The 19,089-nt window shown below is 38.9% G+C and overlaps 1 protein-coding gene across 1 annotated transcript in view; it reads right to left on the bottom strand.

Annotated features, from left to right (window-relative positions):
- The window catches only part of SMAD1 (SMAD family member 1), a 93,185-nt gene extending 79,884 nt beyond the window's left edge, over nucleotides 1-13,301 (bottom strand). The window contains exon 1 of the mRNA XM_051967388.1: nucleotides 13,205-13,301. The gene's annotated coding sequence lies outside the window, so the exon portion shown is untranslated. The remainder of the gene's footprint in view (nucleotides 1-13,204) is intronic.
- Between the last annotated feature and the right edge of the window lie 5,788 nt (nucleotides 13,302-19,089).

Below are 19,089 nucleotides of genomic sequence, written 5' to 3'. Positions count from 1 at the left end.
AAGTTAAAAAACAAAAACAAAAACAAAAAAAACCCTCAAACTGATGCATGTCAACAAATCAGGAAAACAAGACAGAAGATGATGAAGATGATGACAGCAACAAGAGAAATGGAAACAACAAAATGAGCTAAATTGAATGATGCAAAATTGCAATGAATAAGTTTGGCACTTCATAATGAATAATCAGGCCACATTTAGCCTGATAACATGCAATTAGCACTAAAAGACACCTCCTTTTGAATAGAAGTGGGAGACTCTGGGTACAGACTATTGCATCGAGCATCAATTGCTTTGTGCTAAGTCCGGCTGGTTTTGCTAACATTGTTTTCCTCTCATCTTCATTATAAGGAGGGTTTATATGGAAGACAAGAGAGAAGAGGAATATGATAGGAAATGTAGGTGATGTAAAAACAAAAGAGAACAATAAAATTCTTAAAAAAAAAAAAAGACTGATAAGATGGGCTGAGACAAGACTAAAAAACACTTTCTTGTAAGCAACATTTTGTAGTTGGATTTACATCTTTATGCTGTAACTTGAAAGTATCCTTTTCTTTAAGCTCCCAAGATCCCGCAAAGAAGAGCATTTCCCTTAGAGCAAGATTTCTTAACCTGGGGTTTGTGAACTTGTTTTTTAAAAAATACTTTGTTTTTAAAACTTGTTTTCTTAGGTGACAAACAAAAGTGTTGTGAACTTGTTTTTTAAAAATATTTTGATAATTATATTTCAATGTAATTGGTGTACTTTATTTTATGTATTTAAAAACAGGATTCTAAGCTTAATAGTCTCATTCCTTCTATAGATTTCACCAAAAGGGTCCATGACACAAAAAAGGTTAAGATCCCTGTCTCAGAGATGGTGGACAATAATTTAACAAAACAAGCCAGAATTTTTTTAAAATCTTAATAAACTAGCCATTCTTCTTTCATCATAGTAACCTACACAATACCTCTAAATAAAAACACCCACAACCTTTTAAAAAGAAGTCCATTCAGAGAAAGAAACCATATAAACCAAAATATTCAATGGGTAGCCCTTTTTCCAGTAGCAAACATCTAAAAAACAAAGAGGAGGCCCATTGTTGGGTAAAGGCTAAACAAACTGTAGCACAAGAATTGAATAGGCCATTATTACCTTTAAGAAGAGATAAAGACAAAGAATTCAGAGAAATTTGCAAAGCTTATATAAATTAACTGATGCAGAGAAAACAGCCAGAAGAATATAATACGTAGTTGTCCGTAATAATATAATTGAAAGTAACATAAACAAGTCTCCAAACTCTGACTGATTGTAAAGAATTCACCTTGGTTATAGAGTAAAGATAAGTTGCTCCCCTCTAGGAGAAGAGGTTGGGGACCCCAAGGACAAATGTTGCAAATTATCAGGCTAAATAAATGTAGTCTATGCTACCAGATTCAGATGCTTGGTTTCACTTTTGGATAGCTGTTTATCTTTACCACAAGGCAGTGCTCAATGGGGTGGGGATAGAGGAAACATGATATGGCTAAGTGACTAATGTAAAAACAAATGACATCTTTGAAAAGACTTAAGAACTCTAATCAATGCAATGACTAACCATGATTAGCTAATGATAACCAAGGGATAGATGATGAAGCATGCTACCTACCTCCTGAGAAAGAGGTAAAGGAAATCAGTATGCACTTTTGGACAAGCCTATCGTGGTAATCTCTTTTGTTTTGTTTCTTTTTCTTTCTTTCTTCCTTTTTTTTTTTTTTTTTAAATTCAGGAGAGGAGGGGTATAGGTGAAAGGAAAAATGAAAGGAATAGAAAGAGCTCTCCCCTCAAAATGAAAGAAGAGAAGAAAAGCTAAAAGGAATTATAAAATAAGTAGGATATTATATTCTAGGAAGATAAATTCAGCTTTCCCCTGATAAATTCAACTGTTTCCTGTTTTTACTAACATGACATAAAAAGTAGAATTAAATTTGTGATTCTCATCTTTACCAAGTCCAAACCAATGACAAAAGTTTTCATTTTTCTTTCCTTTCACTGAAGAATACAAAAAGCCACAGGGCAGTGCGTCAGGATCCAGCAATTTCTCTGGAGCTGTCAGAGAATTCTGAAGAGATCAGGAAGAGCTAACAATTTAGCAGTTTTAGCTATGCTGAAATCGTTTTTCATTTTGGCTAGATTGGCATTCTAAGTAAGGTTCCTCCTTTACGTTTTAGGAAATGATGGCAGTTATGGCCTTGTATTTACCTAACCAATCAAGCCTCGGATTAGTAGTCAATGGGCAAATTCGGCATTAGGAAATATCTGCTTTTGTTACTCCAGCAACCCCTTGCCAACACTGCCCATCCCAGGATGCTCAATGTCATTAACTATATGGATTAATATAAAGCTAAATTTAAAGCAGGGAAGTTCATTCAGGACCATTTTCTGCTTGCCTTGAGATAACAGCCAGGGCTTTAGGCAACATTTTTGGCCCAGTTCTGCTATGGCAGCCTTGTCAAATCTAGACCAAATTTTGAGCTGCCATCACAACATTGTTGGAAGGAATATCCATAAGATCACAGAGCCAAAAACATCATGAAATTGCAAGTTTTAGAGCTGAAAGGAACAGAGGTCAACTAGTCCAACCCTTCACCTGACAGATGAGGAAATTGAGGCATGAGAGGCTCGTCATGACCACATTAGGTAGTAATAGGCAAGAATTGAGATTTGAACGAAAAATTTAGGACTCTTTCTAATTTTTTATAGTTTAAGCATATTATCCTTTGTCTAAAAGTTGCTAAATTTGGCCATATCTATTTGCAACATATAAAGGCTTTCATATTCTTTTAGTTTAAGTCTTCTTATGCTGTATTTTTCTCTCTTTTAATATTACTAAATTTCTATAAATTTTTATTCATGAGGAATAGTTATTTGCTCTTAGAAATTTTTCCTGCTAAGCTAAAACTGAATTACCAGAATACAATTTCAAACATGACAGATAAATAAAGATACAGAAAGTGACTAGAATAAGATTTTTTTTAAATCTCAGACAACAATAATTTAATAAGGGAGTTTCAATTTCTCTCCTTGATATGATATGCACAGGTTACAACACAGTTCAACTGCTACTGAATGTGTGTGTGTGTGTAAGAGAGAGTGTCTATTTTATATAAGTTTATATATATGTATGCAATATCAAATGAATTCAATTCTACAGAAAGTTTGTGCAAAATATAATTATATAAATTCATTAGCTCTTTAACCTCCTATATAAAAGTTATCCCATCTTCATAGAGATATCCTGCAGTTAACTAGTCTGCCTAAAATTATGATTTATGGAGGAGCAGTAGGTAGCTTAGTGAATAGTCGGAAAGACTCATGTTCCTGAGTTCACATCTGGACTCATACTTACTAATCGTGTGACCCTTGGCAAGTCACTTAACCCTGTTTGCCTCAGTTTCTTCATTTGTAAAATGAGATGGAATGGTGAACCCTACCAGAATCTTTGCCAAAAAAACCCCAAACAAATCCAAACATAGAGAGTAAGATACAATTGAAAAATGACTGACTGATAACCACAAAAATGATTTTGGGGAACCAATCACAAGAGCAGGAAATATTTTTGAAATCCTGTTCTAAATAGAACCCAGGCCAAATGACATTATATCTAGGGTCCCGTGACATGCGTTACGTACAGTTCAGATAGAACGTGTTAGGATTATTATTGCAGGCACCATGGCAAAACAATGATTCTATGATGCTGTTCTTATGGGCAGGATGGTACAGAGGGAAAAAAACCTTACATTTGGCATCAAGAGAGATATATAAGTTCAAATCCTCCTTCTGATCCATCAACCTGGAATCCTGCAGGTGTTAAGGAGGGAGGAGGCTACTTCCACTGGCTTTCTTACAGAGTTATTATTATGAATATCAGATGGGATAAAATGTTCACTCTTAAAGAGCTACATAAAAGCCTCCTGTTATTATTTCATAACCTAGACCCCAAAGGACAAGTGTAACAGTACAACTGGACCAGAGAATGGCTCATAATATATCAAGTGCTACAAAATTATATTAGTCTACTCTTGGAATTGTTACCAAAATCAATTTGTCTTCATCATTATACCAAGCTATCATGTAGAACTTTAAATTTTTAAAATAGCTTTTCATTTTTCCAAATACATGCAAAGATAATTTTCAATATTCACCCTTGCAAAAACTTGTATTCCAAAATTTTCTCCCTCCCTCTGTCCCCCCTAGACAGCAAACAATCAGATGTAGGTTAAACACATCAAGTAGATCTTTAGAGTTTAAAAAGCATACTAGTTACCTAATTAGCTTTTAAAAATGGACTCCCAAAAGTGAATGTAGGAATCAAATGAGATAATATTTATAAAGCAGTAAACACAGTATCTGGCACACAATAGGTACTTAATACATGCTTATTCTCTTCCCCGTCTATTACTGTCTCATTTTGTAGATGAAGAGACCAAAGCCAAAGATGTGAAGGCATTTGACAAAAGAATTGCAAGTGAATAGTGACAGAGCCCAGACTGAGAAATTAAGGTGGAAGGGTCTCTGCAAATGGAATGGGCTTTGTTTTGAGGAAGCCAATTCTCCTAACACCTCTGGTCTTTAAGTAAAGAAGGGTGGCCATCTATCAGGAACCCCTGCAGAATATTCTGTGACTGATTAACTGTTATATGGATAGGATGTTCTTACTGTATGTAGCTCAGCATTTATATAGCCTCGTTAGAAGGGAAGAAACACTGTACGATAAAAGTGCAGAAAATGCCAACTTCCAAGAGATTTCAGAGTCCTTTAAAGCAGCCTCTGGCTGCTGACATCTTGCTCTATCCCAGACTCCCCCATAACAGGTAGTAATGGGCAAAGATATCTACAATCTCAATAGTCAGTCCTAGATATTAGGATGCCTAAACTCTCCTTCTGCTAAACCAAATGTCACACCACATTAAGAATCAAATAAGATAAAATTTGGTATTTTCAGAACAAAAGAAATTATAACTAGAAAAATCCCTTGGGATAAGCTTTTTTCCCCTTTTCTTTTAAATGAAAATACTCAGAGAAGTTGTTACCAAATCAGTGACAGAAAAAAAAGGAAAAATAAGATGACTTTATGTTTTTCTCAAGTTGAGTGACTTCTTTAGCCCAAATGTAACCTTCCCACTCTATGACTTTAAGTGAGATTTGGCAGAGCTGCACATAAGTAAGTGCTTGTCCTCCCAGCCCATCTCCAGAATATTACACCCTTTTAATTCCACCAATTTACCTAGGCTACTTACCAACTAGTTCCAGTCACACCCTTCAATGCCCTCCTCATTACTTTAGATTCTCCAGCCTTCTCGACCTTCCAATCTCTTAACTGAGCATCACAAGACTTGGCAATTGATAGGATATGGCAAATGAGGAACACTGAAGAATTGAGGATGACTCGTAGCTTTTAGTTCTATTATAAGCAACCCTGACTTGGAAGTAAATTCAGCCAATTACTCATTCATAATTTGGTTCCCAGGGAACTGCTATCCTTGATTTCCCCTAACTTCCCTCCCCAAATGCCAGTCTCTATTCTCTCTGACCTTTCTATAGCACTTCATACCACAAACTGTCATCTGAGGATTGAAACTCCTCTCCCTCAGTTTCCATAACCTACTAATTCTCTGAGCCCTCCCCCTCATCTATCTGCTACAAAGGGTTCTCCCTCCTCTCTCGACAGAACAAACTGGAGGAAGGAAAAGTTCAAGACAGTCTTCAGGGATAACATGTACAGTGCTTTGCAATTTTTAAGGCACTATATAATTGCTAGCTATTCTTCTTCAGGGACTCAAAGGATTATAAATTTAGGGGTGAAAGGGACCTTAAAAGAACTAGTGGGCAGGAAACAGCAGGGCTGATGTTCTAATTTCAAACCCAGATTCAAGGACTCACCCATCCCTTCATCTTCTTCAATCACCTCCATTATTCCCGTATATGACTATTAAATCTCTTCTTCAAGCTCCAGTTCATCTCCAATTGCTTTACTCAACAAGCCCAATTGGAAATCCCCTCTCAGTGGGGTACAAGATCTTAAATCAACTTTTACTTCACTCCTTGAGATCCATAAGCAAGAAGTCCACTAGAACCACAGAATTTAAACCTGGAAGGAACTTGAGGTCACTTAATTCAATTTCCTCATTTTACAGAGGAGGAAACAGATGCCCAGGAAGTTCATGTGATTTGTTGTGGCTAACATGGCCAATAAATGCCAGAGCTGAGATTCTAATCCAAGTTCTGACACCAAATCCAGATTTTTTTCCCCTTCCCTCCTTTTTTTCCCATGGCTTTTCTCATCTACATCTACCTCCATCACCCTAGTCCAAACCTAGTTTTCATCATCTTGCCAGAAACACTTTAGTGGCCTCCTAACCAAGTTCTCTCATTTCACTAACTTCCCTGATTCCATTAACATCCCTCCCATTACCCCCAGATAATCAATGGGGCACATGAAGCCAATTTGCAAAAAAAAATGAAAAACAAACAAATTAGTTCCAAGAGGTAAGGCCACATAAGCAGTGGCAGAGCTGGAATGAGAACCTAGACCTCTCCTGATTAATTCTTGACCCCCACACCCAACTCATAATATCTAAGACTCTCATTAAGTCAATGAAACAGTTATTACCTTGTCACATCTTTCAAAGAGTTGACAGGAGAGCATCCACACCATTATCATGCTGTTAGCAAAATTCTGGATGGAACCCATCTGCAGCTTATGGCAGAAAAGTCAAAAACCAAATACCTTCCCAGAAATTCCTATATCCAGGGACAGCTATCAGATATGTATTGCAGAGAAGGATCCAAAGTGCTACTAGAGAAGTCAAGTGTGTATCTTCAAAATGGAGTTATAGGTAAGGCTTATGGAGCACAAACCTTCCAATTTTCATATTTCAGTTTGCCATCTAAGGAGTTAAATGGATATAGCAGAAAAACACCTATTTGGAATAAAGATCCCAATTTCAAATCCCAGCCTTGACATTTGCATCTGTGTGATTTCAGGAAAGTTATTTAAACCCCTCTAGTTAAAAATTTAAACCTTCAGCCTCATCATCTGCAGTCATCATCATAACCAACAGATTACCCTAGATAACATCTACAATTTGTTCTAGCTCTAATCCTGTGACCATAAGGCACCATATCCTCTGAAAATAAATAATAAATTTTCTTAATTGCCATTAGATAACTAGTATATGAAAGCAATGTCTGACTTTTATTTAAGTTAAAAGTCTGCTTTATTCTTAGTGTTTCAGAGTGAGAACATTATAATGTTCTAAGATTCTTATATTTTGCTAAAGAACACCAGGAAGACTCCATAAAGAAAACTGACAATAGTCTATTGCTTATAGATCAGAAAAATAAAATGAATGCTGGCAATTGGGTTCAAAGAAAGCAGGGGAGAAATAAGCAGAAGGCAACTGTCTGATGAATAAAATGCTAAGTAAAAATTGTCTCTGATCTGTAAATAAGTCTACATTTAAAGACCTTAAAGAACTGAGAGAGTGAAATAATTTTCCCCATTTACAGAGGAATATATTGAGATTCAAAGATAAATGATTAGGTCAGAGGGAGAAGTTAAGTGTTTTACTTTTATGCTGAACCTTAAAAGGGCTAACACACAAACATACACTCAATTGTGGAGGTAAAGTAAGAACTAAAATTCAATATATGAGTCATTACGGCAGGATGGGAAAATGTGCTGATTTAGAAAATGAGAGACCCAGCTCTAGCCCTCATTGGTTGCATAAACTCAAAACTCAGTTCATTCTCTAAGTCTCTTTTCACTCATTTGGAAGATACATGGAGGTGTCGCATTGTACCTCATGATTTCTACTGGTCCTGTGAAGCTCTACCAACTGATGGTTCAAGAAAAACTAGTTAAGAAGCACTTTTTTATCCATTAATTACATCATACATCTTTGCTTTGACACAAACCCAAAAGAAATTGTATAGATGGGAAGTGGCTCAAATTCTGCAGAGCTGGGTCTTTTTTCTAGAACTATTGTATTTATCCTCTGGAATCAAACTTGTTTATTTTATAAAGGTTGTTCTGGCCTTTCCTGCTTGAGATAGAACTATCCCTATATAAATGAAGCTTCTGGAAAACAGGCAGATTTCTTCAAGTTTACCAGCAGAAAGAGTGGCTCCATCTGCCCATTTGGACTATCCCATCCCTACTGATAGCAAGAGACTGTCTCTCAATATGTCAGAAATCAGTAGCATTATATTCAGTACAGATTCTCTGGTGCAAAATGAGGCATTTGAGCTAGATGACCTCAAGACCCCTTCTAGCCTTCAATCTACAACATCATGATTCCTTTACTTGACCTTGTCCCTGCTTCTTTTTTGGAAGGCGCGTGGTTATTTTGTATTACAAAGCTATTTGGATATGAGTAATAAAAAACACATCAGATACCCAACCTGGCAAATGGAGAGGACTGGCAACCGGGGTCAAATTGAACATTTGTATTCAGGCCACTTATAGAAAGTGGAGAGGAAGAAAGTAATGAGATTTCAATCTGGCACACATAAGAGAATATCACCCATTTGCTGCTGCAGAAAGGCCAAGCTGACAATCTTTGTACTGAAGAGCTCAAACCACACATAAAAGTAACATTACAGAGGCTGATTCGTTAACCCTAAATCTTCTATTCACTTTACTGATGTTCATCTTCACAGATTTTCAATTAGATTTGACCACTTTTCCTCTCCATCCTGTCCCTTCTCTCTGAGACCATCTCTATCCCTCTCCAACATTATTCCCCCGCCAAGAGCCACAGTCTTCACTTTTGGCTAAGAATAGATCAGATGTGTTCTGCCTCTTTGAAAGACGAAAATCCTGAAAGAAAGTGTTTATAAAGGCTTGTTCTGTACCTCAGACCTGGCTGCCTAAAGGGCATGGCCCTGTTATGATTTCATTTCAACATGTACAATCTCGGATCTCCCATCTTCCAGTAATGCTCCACTGATTGAATTAGATGCAGGGTTTTTTCTTTTTTTTCACCCGCCCTCTTGGAAAAAAATCAATTTCGATTTGCAAAAAACAAACAGATCTATGGTTGTCAGATCTGACTCTCATTCAGACAAAAGCATATGAGAGAAAAGAACAATATTATGCCAAATGACTTCCTGACCCTGTGGTCCCCCTGTACTTCCCCACTCCCTGGATTGTTGTAAGAAAATCTGAAAAGAATCACAGGATAATGAGAGATCTAGGCTGTCCAGAGATCCAAGTTCTGAAACTGATAAGAAAGACTTCAACTCGAATAGACTTGAATCATTGTAAAATACCTTCATTAGTAAAATGAGAGAAATAATCATACTACAGAAAAAAAGAGGATACTGATTTCTGAGGTATCCAGACTGAGTTCTGCAATTTTGCATTAGATCTGCCATTCTATTTATGCTTTTTAAAAATCAGCATTAAAAGCAACTGAGAAGCAAGTCAAGTAGTATTCTCCCTCCCACCACCATTTTTTAAAAATTGTTAAACTGATAAAAGGATAGGAGTTTTCAGAAAACTATTTAGAAAACTAAGTTAGAACAATCACTTTCACCCAAAATCAACAAATTGGGACCAGAAAAACAGCAATTAAAAAAAAATCAACTTCAAAGTCACAAATCTCACTTTGCTTGAGAGCTCTTCCATTAGGACTCCCAACAAAACAAAGCATCTAAGAAACAATAAACTTAATCAGCATTTGCTATCACTTCTTAAACATCTTCTAGTGGAGATACAAGCCAGAAAAGAAATGAGTGAGAGAATACAAGAAGTCAAGGGTTTAGATAATCCATAAACTGGATAATTAGCTGGAATAATTAAAAGCTGGCTAAAACCCAAAGATTGTTTTCTTTTTCCCTTGAATTACCCAAGCGGTCCAGTCAAACGTGTCTTTTTTCTGCTTAAGACTTTGCCAACCAATTTCAGCCCAGTGCAAAAGAAATAAAGTTGTATTCTCTCAGTTTATACCAGATATATTTTAACCCCAACAAAATAGGAACCTAGCAACAACAGAAGGATGAAGGGCTAGAGGCATGTAGAAAGATGCTCACTCTACTCTTTAATTTTCTCTGATTTATTAGGTTTAAGATCTTAGGAATTCTGGGATTTGGTACCCAGATCAGTTTAGAAGCAGATGATTCAAACACTCCTAAAACCAGGAGTTTCTTGGCTATTAATGAAAAAGCTGTTCAAAAAGTGGCTGACATCGCATTTCAATCCTTAAATTGTCTATAAAACCAGTTGATAAATTTAAAAAATGTACTGTCAAATCTTTTTTACTCTTTTATAAACATCAACATTCCTAAGAGTTTGGGACTTTTTTCATTAAAAAAAAGTCCTATTCCATTCATCTCTGAAGGATAATACCAAATTCCAACTTAGCTGCCCCTGTAATATGGTTTAATTATGATGACTGAACTAATAGGCTGACATCATAGACTTTTACAGGCTGACCCCATGTCATCCTGATGTATCATTTTGCACCAGTTCAGTGCTGTAAATCAATTTAAGATCTCAAGCAGGTTGAAAAGGCTGGTAATGATGCTTTCTCTGCAGTCTCTGGGGAATCTACATTATACACAACTTACATTATTTATAAAGCTCAATGATGCCTCCATTAGCCTTGTAAGACTACACAAATGAGCCCTTTTATATACACACAATACACAACTTGGACTGTATTATCCAGGCTGCTGCAGCTTAAATATGGCTGTCTAATTACACCCAAGTTTATTCTTTCTTTCCAATCATTCAGCTATTAAATTTCATCTTTAACCCAGAAATACTCATAAGCCAAGACAGAAACTAAAATTCAGCACATCACCTATTTTAATATTTAGGGAAATAGAATTTCCAGACTTCCTCTTTAAAAAAAAAAAAAAAAAAAAAAAGATGCATTAGCTGAACTTGGCTGTTTTTTTTTCCTAAGCTTCCTACAATTACCTCTTTTAAAAATATAACAAGTAGACATCTATTTGTTTTTAAATGGCTGAAGCTGCCACTTCTTTTAAATGCAATAATCATCAGATCTTCAAGGATAAAAAAGAAGAGGATACTGAGAGAGGAAAAATGTATTTGGTTACATACCTATGGTTAGAGGGGTCAAAACTAAATCAAGGGCAAATCCCCACCCTCAGGGGTAACCCAATCCTTCCTTGATCCTCTCTAGAGGTTTCTGCATCACCTAGCTCCAGAAAATCATCTCTGATGCCCCTAGTTATAGTTTCAGAAGAATTGCAATATTACAAGCTGAGCACCACCTGCAGAGAAATATCAAATAACTACAAATGGCAAAGGGTGGGAGTGAAGTGAGAAAATACTTCAAGTCTGTACGATATATTTAAGTCCAATACCCAGACAAATATGGCAGTGATGGAAAGAACACTGGTGCCAACTGAAAACCTTGATGCAGTGAACCCTGATCCAGCCCAGATTCCTTTTAAAATCACTGGTTCCACTAGAGCTCACCAGCCTTCAATAAAAGGTAAAGTGGTAATTATAAATAAACAAGATGAAGATCACAGCACAGTCTTCTCATTGTCTTACTGAAGTGTAGGCATGCCATCCCTGAAAACCAATTAGAAAGAGACATGTTCTGATAGAAGGCTGGTCTTTGATCCAGCTACTTAAGTTTGTTTCAGAGACATCCAGGAAGGCAGGCCCAAATCTTGCCACTTTGGATGTTTTGTTCTGGCTTTGAAACTTCAGGTCTAAGACAATAAAAAAGGAAAAAAATCCCAACGGAAACATGCCAATTTTCATGGCAGATCGGAAAGAGATTGGCTTTACTTAAGAGACCTTTGAGCTGGGCCTCAATTTTCTGGGACCGAGCCTCCGAGGAAATCAAGGTTTCAATCGTATCATTTTCAAAATTTAGTGGGAAAAAATCCTGCTGTCGCAATAATCTTAAAGTCGGTCGGCATTTGTTCCTCTTTCCCATAATACATCTAAGGGAAAAAAGCCTGTTCCTATAAATGCTCCCATATATTAGGCATGCAGAAAAACAAGCCCACGTTTCTTTCAGCATTCCCTTTCCCTCCCGCGACGCCCCCCCTCCCCGCCCCTTACATAAACTACTAAGCGAAACACTAACAAAGGCTCGGGGGAGAGTAAATGACACAGTTGTTCACGAGCAAACTTTGCATTACACACGGAGGGGGACAATCGGATCCGGTTGGGAAGGATCCACGCGCGGGGGAAGGAAGAAAAGGGGGGAGGGGAGAAAAGGGCAACCTAAAACATCCGTCACCCAGCCTCGGAATAAATTAGAGACTTTTGGAACGAACTTTCTTTGACCTGGACCCCAAGGATTAAAAGTAGAGACAAGAAAATAAAACGGGCGGTGAAGGAGGGAGGGGGGTAGAAAAATGCTGAGTTTTCTTTCTTCTCGGAGATCCACACTTGAGAAAAGCTGAGAGCGAGAGTGCATATGAAAGTGTGTATATGTGTGTGCGCGCGCGTGTGTACACACACACATACACGAGAGACAAACCCAGCCAAGGCAGTTCCTGAAACTCCCATAAGTTTGGGCGTCCCCCTCCCCTCTCCCGGCGCAGGACACAAAGGGGCGCCGGGGCGCGGGCCGCCCCGACAGCAACTGAACCAAAGGAAAGGAGAGGGAAACCGGGAGGGAAGGCAGGGAGAGAGCCCTCGGCCGGCCAAGGGAGAGGCGGGGAAGGGACTCCCCCCCCCTCCCCCGACTCAACAAAGACGCCAACGCAAAGTTGGAAGCTCAAAGCGCACCCCTCCAGCCGGCCAGAGGGGAGGTGGGGGGGGGGGGACCGTGGGTTTCTAAGAGCCGCTGGGCGACGCCATCATGGGGGGGGCCCCTTTCCATCCTCTTCTCCCCGCGAAGGAAAAAAAACCTTTCTCCCCAAGCCCACGCACCCAAGTTACCATCCCGGCGCTGCGGCGGGAGACTGAAACCAGGAAGGGGGAAGAGGGAGGGGGCGGCCGGAGGTTAGCGGGGAGGGGGCGGCCGGGGGTCAGAGTGCTGGAAAGACTGCAGCAAAACAGGATTCACCCCCCACCCCCAGCCCTTCCCGGACCGCAGTTCCCTCTCTCCCCCCCATCTGCGAGCAAGAGGGACTGGGAGGCGGCTCTGGGGCAGGGCAGCCCGCCTAGGGAAGGAAGGGAGTGGAGTGGATCGCAGAAAAGGCAAAGTTGGGGGTTCGGGGGTCGGTGGATTCTTGGTTTTTTACCCCGTGGGCGGCGCGCCCCGCAAAGGCGATTGCCGAAGAGTCCCGACCGGCCGCGCCGCCGTGGTCTGGCTGCCGATCCCGCTGGGACTCCCGCAGCTCCGGCCGCCTTGCCGCCCCTCCTGTTCGCTCGCGGGGCCGACAGCCCGGCCGCTGGTCCCTCCCCTGGCGAGCTCCTGCTCCGGCAGCGGCGGCGGCGGCAGCGGCAGCAGCAGCAGCAGCAGCCGCCGCACAGTGGGCAGCCCTGCGCCGCCCGCTAGCTCTCTGCTTTTCCTCTCCCTCTCTCTCTCTTTCTCCCTCTCTCTCTCTTTCTCTCCCTCCCTCCCTCCCTCTCCCGGAGCCTGGATTGATCTGGTCTCGCTGGCGTCAGGGAGTCGGAGCCGCCCAGCCTCCACTACTCCACTGCCAATACACAACACACACACATATACACACACTCACACACTTACAAACGCTCCACCACCGCCACCCCAGACTAGGGATCCTCTCCAAATTACCGCGCTGAGCACGCTCAGAAGCAACAGCTGCTGCTGCGGCGGAGGCGGAGGCCGCTGCCTTAGGGCCCCCCCTCCAACAAACACTGCTGAGGAAACCAACTCGGGACAACGCTCTCCCCTCCCCCACGTTTTTTCCTTCACCCACTCCCACCCCCAAAAAAGAGGGGGTGTGGAGTTATAACCTTGTGTTCGGTTGTTCTGAAAGTCTTTTGCATTCAGTCCTAGCCGGAGTGACTCGGTATGTATTACTTTACAAATAAAGTTTAGTGCCGTGAGTTTTATTTTCTAAAATGGTCTTTCCACTCTCCCGCCCGTAATGGGTCTCCTTTCTACTTGGGGGTCTTCTTTTTTTTGTTTTGTTTGAAACTTTCCAACTAAAAAGCACTTCCCCACATCTTTAATTGCCCCTTCCCTTCCTCCGCATTATTTTCAGGGCCCATAAACTCCCAATACAAAATAAAATAGCCAGAATGAGTGGATCACAGCCTTTCCAAACTAGGGCTGCGCAGCTCGGTTTGCCCTCGAAGTCATTAAGTTTGCTTTGTGCCAAATCCAGAACCCATTTATTTCAACACGTAATCTGTCTGGCCCCAAGTAACGATACATGCAGCGAAGGAGATCCCTTCAGAAAGCTAAAAGGCTACAAATTTGAGAGCACCCCCTCCCCCCCAAGCTACTGGCAAGCCCTTCAGAGTTGACCAAATAGCTTGTGGCTGTACCTAGACTTCCCGAACATTAAAAACCAATTTTACTCCTCAGAAGCGCTTCCTTTGATCACGAGTTTGGAAGCCGGCATGAAATCTGGGGTATCTAAAGTCACGGTTCCGAGGAGACCCAATCAGTTCCAAGTTTAATTACCCACTAAATTTTGTTTTGTTTTGTTTTTTGAAGTAATAACGTTACAATAATAGCCTTCAAAGATCTTCTTTCTCACAGTCTACGAACCTTCACAGTGAGAGCTGGAGTTGTGGAGACAAAACAAAAACATTCCTGTCCGCAAGGAGCTTACCTTTTACCCCCGGGATACAAAGTGTCAATAGATAAAATTTGACCTAGATAACTGGGAGAAAAGGAGCTCTAACCCTAGTTTTAACTTCAGCTTTAACAAAAATGGTGTATTCACAACAAAATAGGTGTCGAAAAAAATATATAGCAATTAAGGACAACATTCAGTTCCTACTTATTAATTCCTTTTTTTTCATTAGTTTCCCATTTCCCATTTTCCCTTTATTCACCTAATTTGCAGTCTTTTTAAGACTTCCCTATTCCTCCGCCATCCTTGAAAACCCCTTAACTTCTTTCAAAACAATTAGTATGGAACTTTCTCCCAAAGTAGTTGCTAAAGCTATTTACCTTTAGAAATTACCTTGTGTTAGCTTTTTATTTATATGTATTCTTGGAAAGTAAACTGGAAACCTGGCATTAGCACTTTATATTTTTGTATTCACACAGTAGGCACTTTATAAAAAGTTTGTTGCTGTTTATAAAATTTAGTTAGAAGGGATCCTCCCTCATTTGATGCTGTCAAAAGTGCATTCTGAATTTGGATTGAAGGGAAATTTGTGTTCCAATCTTGTCAATGCTCAACATAGCTTGTAGCTTACATTTACTGGAAAAACCATGGGGTGGTAATAATACAATTCTATACATACAGATGACTTATTGACATAGATACATATATATATTATACTGGCCTAAAGGATCCACACATTGACCTTACTTCAAGTGTTCTGTTACAAAGTTCAACAATCACTCCTATTTCCACTCTTGATCCATAATAATCAGGACCCATTTTAGCTGGAGGGCCCCTATACCTGTAAGAAGTCCCCTCTCTTGGTTCAAAGCAATCACTCCAGAGTTATCTATTCTGGAAATTCAAATTTATGTGTGTTTTTTTCAAGTAATAACTTTACAATAATTGCTTTCAAGGATCTTCTTTCTCACTGTCAAAATTTCACATTTATTTCTGAATTTTACTAAAGTATGGTCATAGATGACCTCAAAGATATTTTTCTGCTCTCTGTGATATAATTATTCTATGATCTCCTAATATGGTTCTTATTAATATGGTTCTTTTAATAGCTCTAATTGTTGAGAAGCTGTTCTTTATATTACACCAAAAATCTACCTTAAAATTTTCTACATATTGACTTAGGTTTTTCCTATACAAGCCAAGCAGAAGTCTTCCATATGATATTCCTATATGAAGACCATCCTCATACCCTACTCAGTCTTTTCCAAATTTTTTTTTAATTCTTCACTTCCCAGACATGAGCAATCAATGTCTTCTAGACTCTAAAGCGCCTGAGTAAGTTACTACCTTACTATGGGCCCCAGTATCCTAGTTGATAAAATAGGATCCTGTAGGTGGTGGTGGAAGAAAATCGAAAGTCCCTTTCAGGTATAAATGTGTGATCCTATGACCACAGCCTTCCTTCTTTTTATAAAGGAGCCAGATGTAGAGAGGGGAAATCACCTGTCCAAGGTCTCATTGCTCATAGCTTTACAAAAACAAAGATAAAGAATGATTTTTTTAAAAAAAAACAGAAAAATTAGGGGATTATGTGCATTACAAAAAGATTCACCAATGTTCCCTTAAATAGCAGCTCCCTAGCTACATTGAAGTGTTTGTTTATATCAGCTTCCCAGGTGCATTTAAGTGTTAGTTTGAACTTAAATGGCCTCCTAGGATAGTTGTGATTAAAAGGAATCCTGCAGTGATAACTACTTGTGTATGTGTGTATTGGGGCTGGGGGGGGGGGGTAAGAGGGGGTGCTGTTGAAAACATATTTACTGGGAAAGCCCAGGGATAGCTATAGTCTAATTCTATACATAGATGACTAATTGGCTATGAAGCTGATATGCATATATAATGACCTTTACTGGCCTAAAGATCCACACATTGACTTACTTCAGGGTTTCTGCTCAAAAAATTCACCAAACACCCTATCTTCCCTATTAATTCATAATAATCAGGACCCATTTTAGCTGAAGGACTCCTACACCTGTGAGAAGTCTCTTCTCATCTAGTTCTTCTTCACCTAGTTCAAAAGAATCACTCCAGAGTTATCTATTCTGGAAATTCAAATTTATGGTTTGGGTTTTTTACTAAAGTAACAACTTTAAAAATAATTGCCTTCAAGATCTTTTTTCTCATTGTCAGAATTTCACATTTAATTCTGAATTCTAGAAATTTAAATAATTTAAATGATTTTTTTCTCAGACTTCCTCATCAAATAGAGTTCAGTAAAAATTCACACTAAATTTTCACCATTCATTCTATATTTTTTGAAATGCATGCCTTTTGTAATTTCCACTTAACAATACTCTTGGTAGAAACCAAATTTGCCTTTTTCTGGATTGGATTTTGAGCAAGGTTTTTTCCTATGCTGTCTCTGTTGCTCCTTTTGTGTGTTCCTCCTCCTTCCTCCCTTCCTTTCCTCCATTTTTCCTTTTTTCTTTCTTTTCCTTTTCTTCCTCCTTCCCCTTTTTCTTTCTCTTTTTTTCCTCCCTTTCCTCCTCCTTCCATTTCCTTCCATTTTCCTAGTTCCCCTTCCTTTTCCCCAGTTTTCCTCATCTTCTTCCTCCTTTTTTTCTCTTGTCATTTTCTTCTGCCAAACTATTCATTGACAGCTTTTATTAAGCATCTACATGCTAAGCTTTGTTTTAGAAGCTATTAAATTAACTTGCCTTCAAGGAGATATCTGACTGGTAGCATATAAGATATAAACAAATAAACATGACAATTTGAAGAGAGATCACTAAAAACTAGGGAGTCAGAAAAAGCTTATCACAGGAGTTAGGAAACAACACTTCAATAATGTTAACATTTATATAGTAATTGAAGTTTTGCAGACTTTTACTTCATTTTATCCTCACACCAACTCTGGGATATAGTTACCATTATTATGTGCCCATTGCATAAATGAAAAAAAAACTGAAGCAAAAAAGGATCACATAACCAGAAGATAAAAGCAGATTTGAAATGAAGTTTTCTCTACTTAAGAGTTCCATATCCATCACTCTCTCCAACATTCCACCTAGTTACCCTGAAAGAATGAGAACTAAGCCTTTCAGGAAACTCAGGATTTTAAAAAGGAGTCTATAACAGGCATAAAGAACAGATCTCCCTTGCAAAAAAGCACATGGGGGAGGAGGGGCAGAGGAAATAAAATAGTGAGTTTCCTCCTCTACTTTCCTTCCTCTTCTTTTTTCTTCATCACTCAGGAACTTCAGTATTCTCATTCTGAAAACTCATTTAAGTGTGAATCATAGGTTTTGCACCAATCGATTTAGGTATGATGTCTACTCCTATTGCATTCATTTTCAGGTTATATGGAACAGATTTTTCTTTATCAAGTTGGACCATATCAAAGAGCCTTAGAGCTTGTCATAACCTTAAGAGATCAACCAATCTTTTCATTTTCCAGAAGAAGAAACAAAGTCTTTGAGAGATTACGTGAAGTCAAGTCATCTCATCATCAACTCCAGGGCCCACATCAACTCTGGCCTATCAAAGACTTGGTTTGGTTTCCAAGTTCTTACAAACAAATAGTATTTTCAGTTCAAATAATCAACCTACTAACATGTTTTCTGGGAAATCCACTAAGTATTCACCCTTCAGCAGCAAAATTATCAACCTCTCATTTGCATGATTTCATTTGACTCTCATAAAAGGGAAGCAGTTGCTTGGATCTTTTCTCCATAGGGAGGTCCTGCCCAAGACCTCAGTGTCTCTTTTTGTCTTTTTTCTTTCCATCTTTACTGATGTCTAAACTCTTTTAAAAAGCCTCCTAGTTGTCTTAGTCTTTCCCGGAATCCAATCCATCTGTCATAGGTTTACAACCAGATTAATATTCTAAAAGGAATACTATGATCATGTCACTTGCTCCCAAAAATAAATCTTCAAAGACTTTCTACATATGAAATAATGTTCAAATGTTTATAGCAGAAGTGTCAAACTCAGATGCCATCTCCAGAGTATTGTCTGAACCAGATTTGAATGTAATTGGGAAATGTTTAACAAAATAAATAAAAATACTACAAAGCATAAATAATGTTAATTTGTGGCTTTTTAAGTCAATATGTTGCCCACAGGCATCCATTTTTATTTGTGTTTGATACCACTGGCCTGTAGTATGAATTTCATCATGTATTCCCTTTTAAGAACCCTAAGCTTTAGTCTATTGGGAACACTCACCATTTCCTGAGCCTTTTCTTTCCCACCAATTCTCTGCCATCTTTCTTTTCTGCTTGTTCTGAATTGTTCTGCAATGTTCTCCTACTGCCCAACCACTTTTAAAATTTTCAAGGTCCAAATCATACAATAATACCATGATGCCTTCTTTCCTGTTAACATCAATAGGATAGAGAAAAAAAAATCCAGATTGA

Source organism: Antechinus flavipes, chromosome 6, assembly GCF_016432865.1.
Source record: "Antechinus flavipes isolate AdamAnt ecotype Samford, QLD, Australia chromosome 6, AdamAnt_v2, whole genome shotgun sequence".
NCBI lineage: Eukaryota > Metazoa > Chordata > Mammalia > Dasyuromorphia > Dasyuridae > Antechinus > Antechinus flavipes.
Note: the sequence above shows the minus strand (reverse complement) of the source record. Positions and strands in the feature narration are given on the sequence as shown.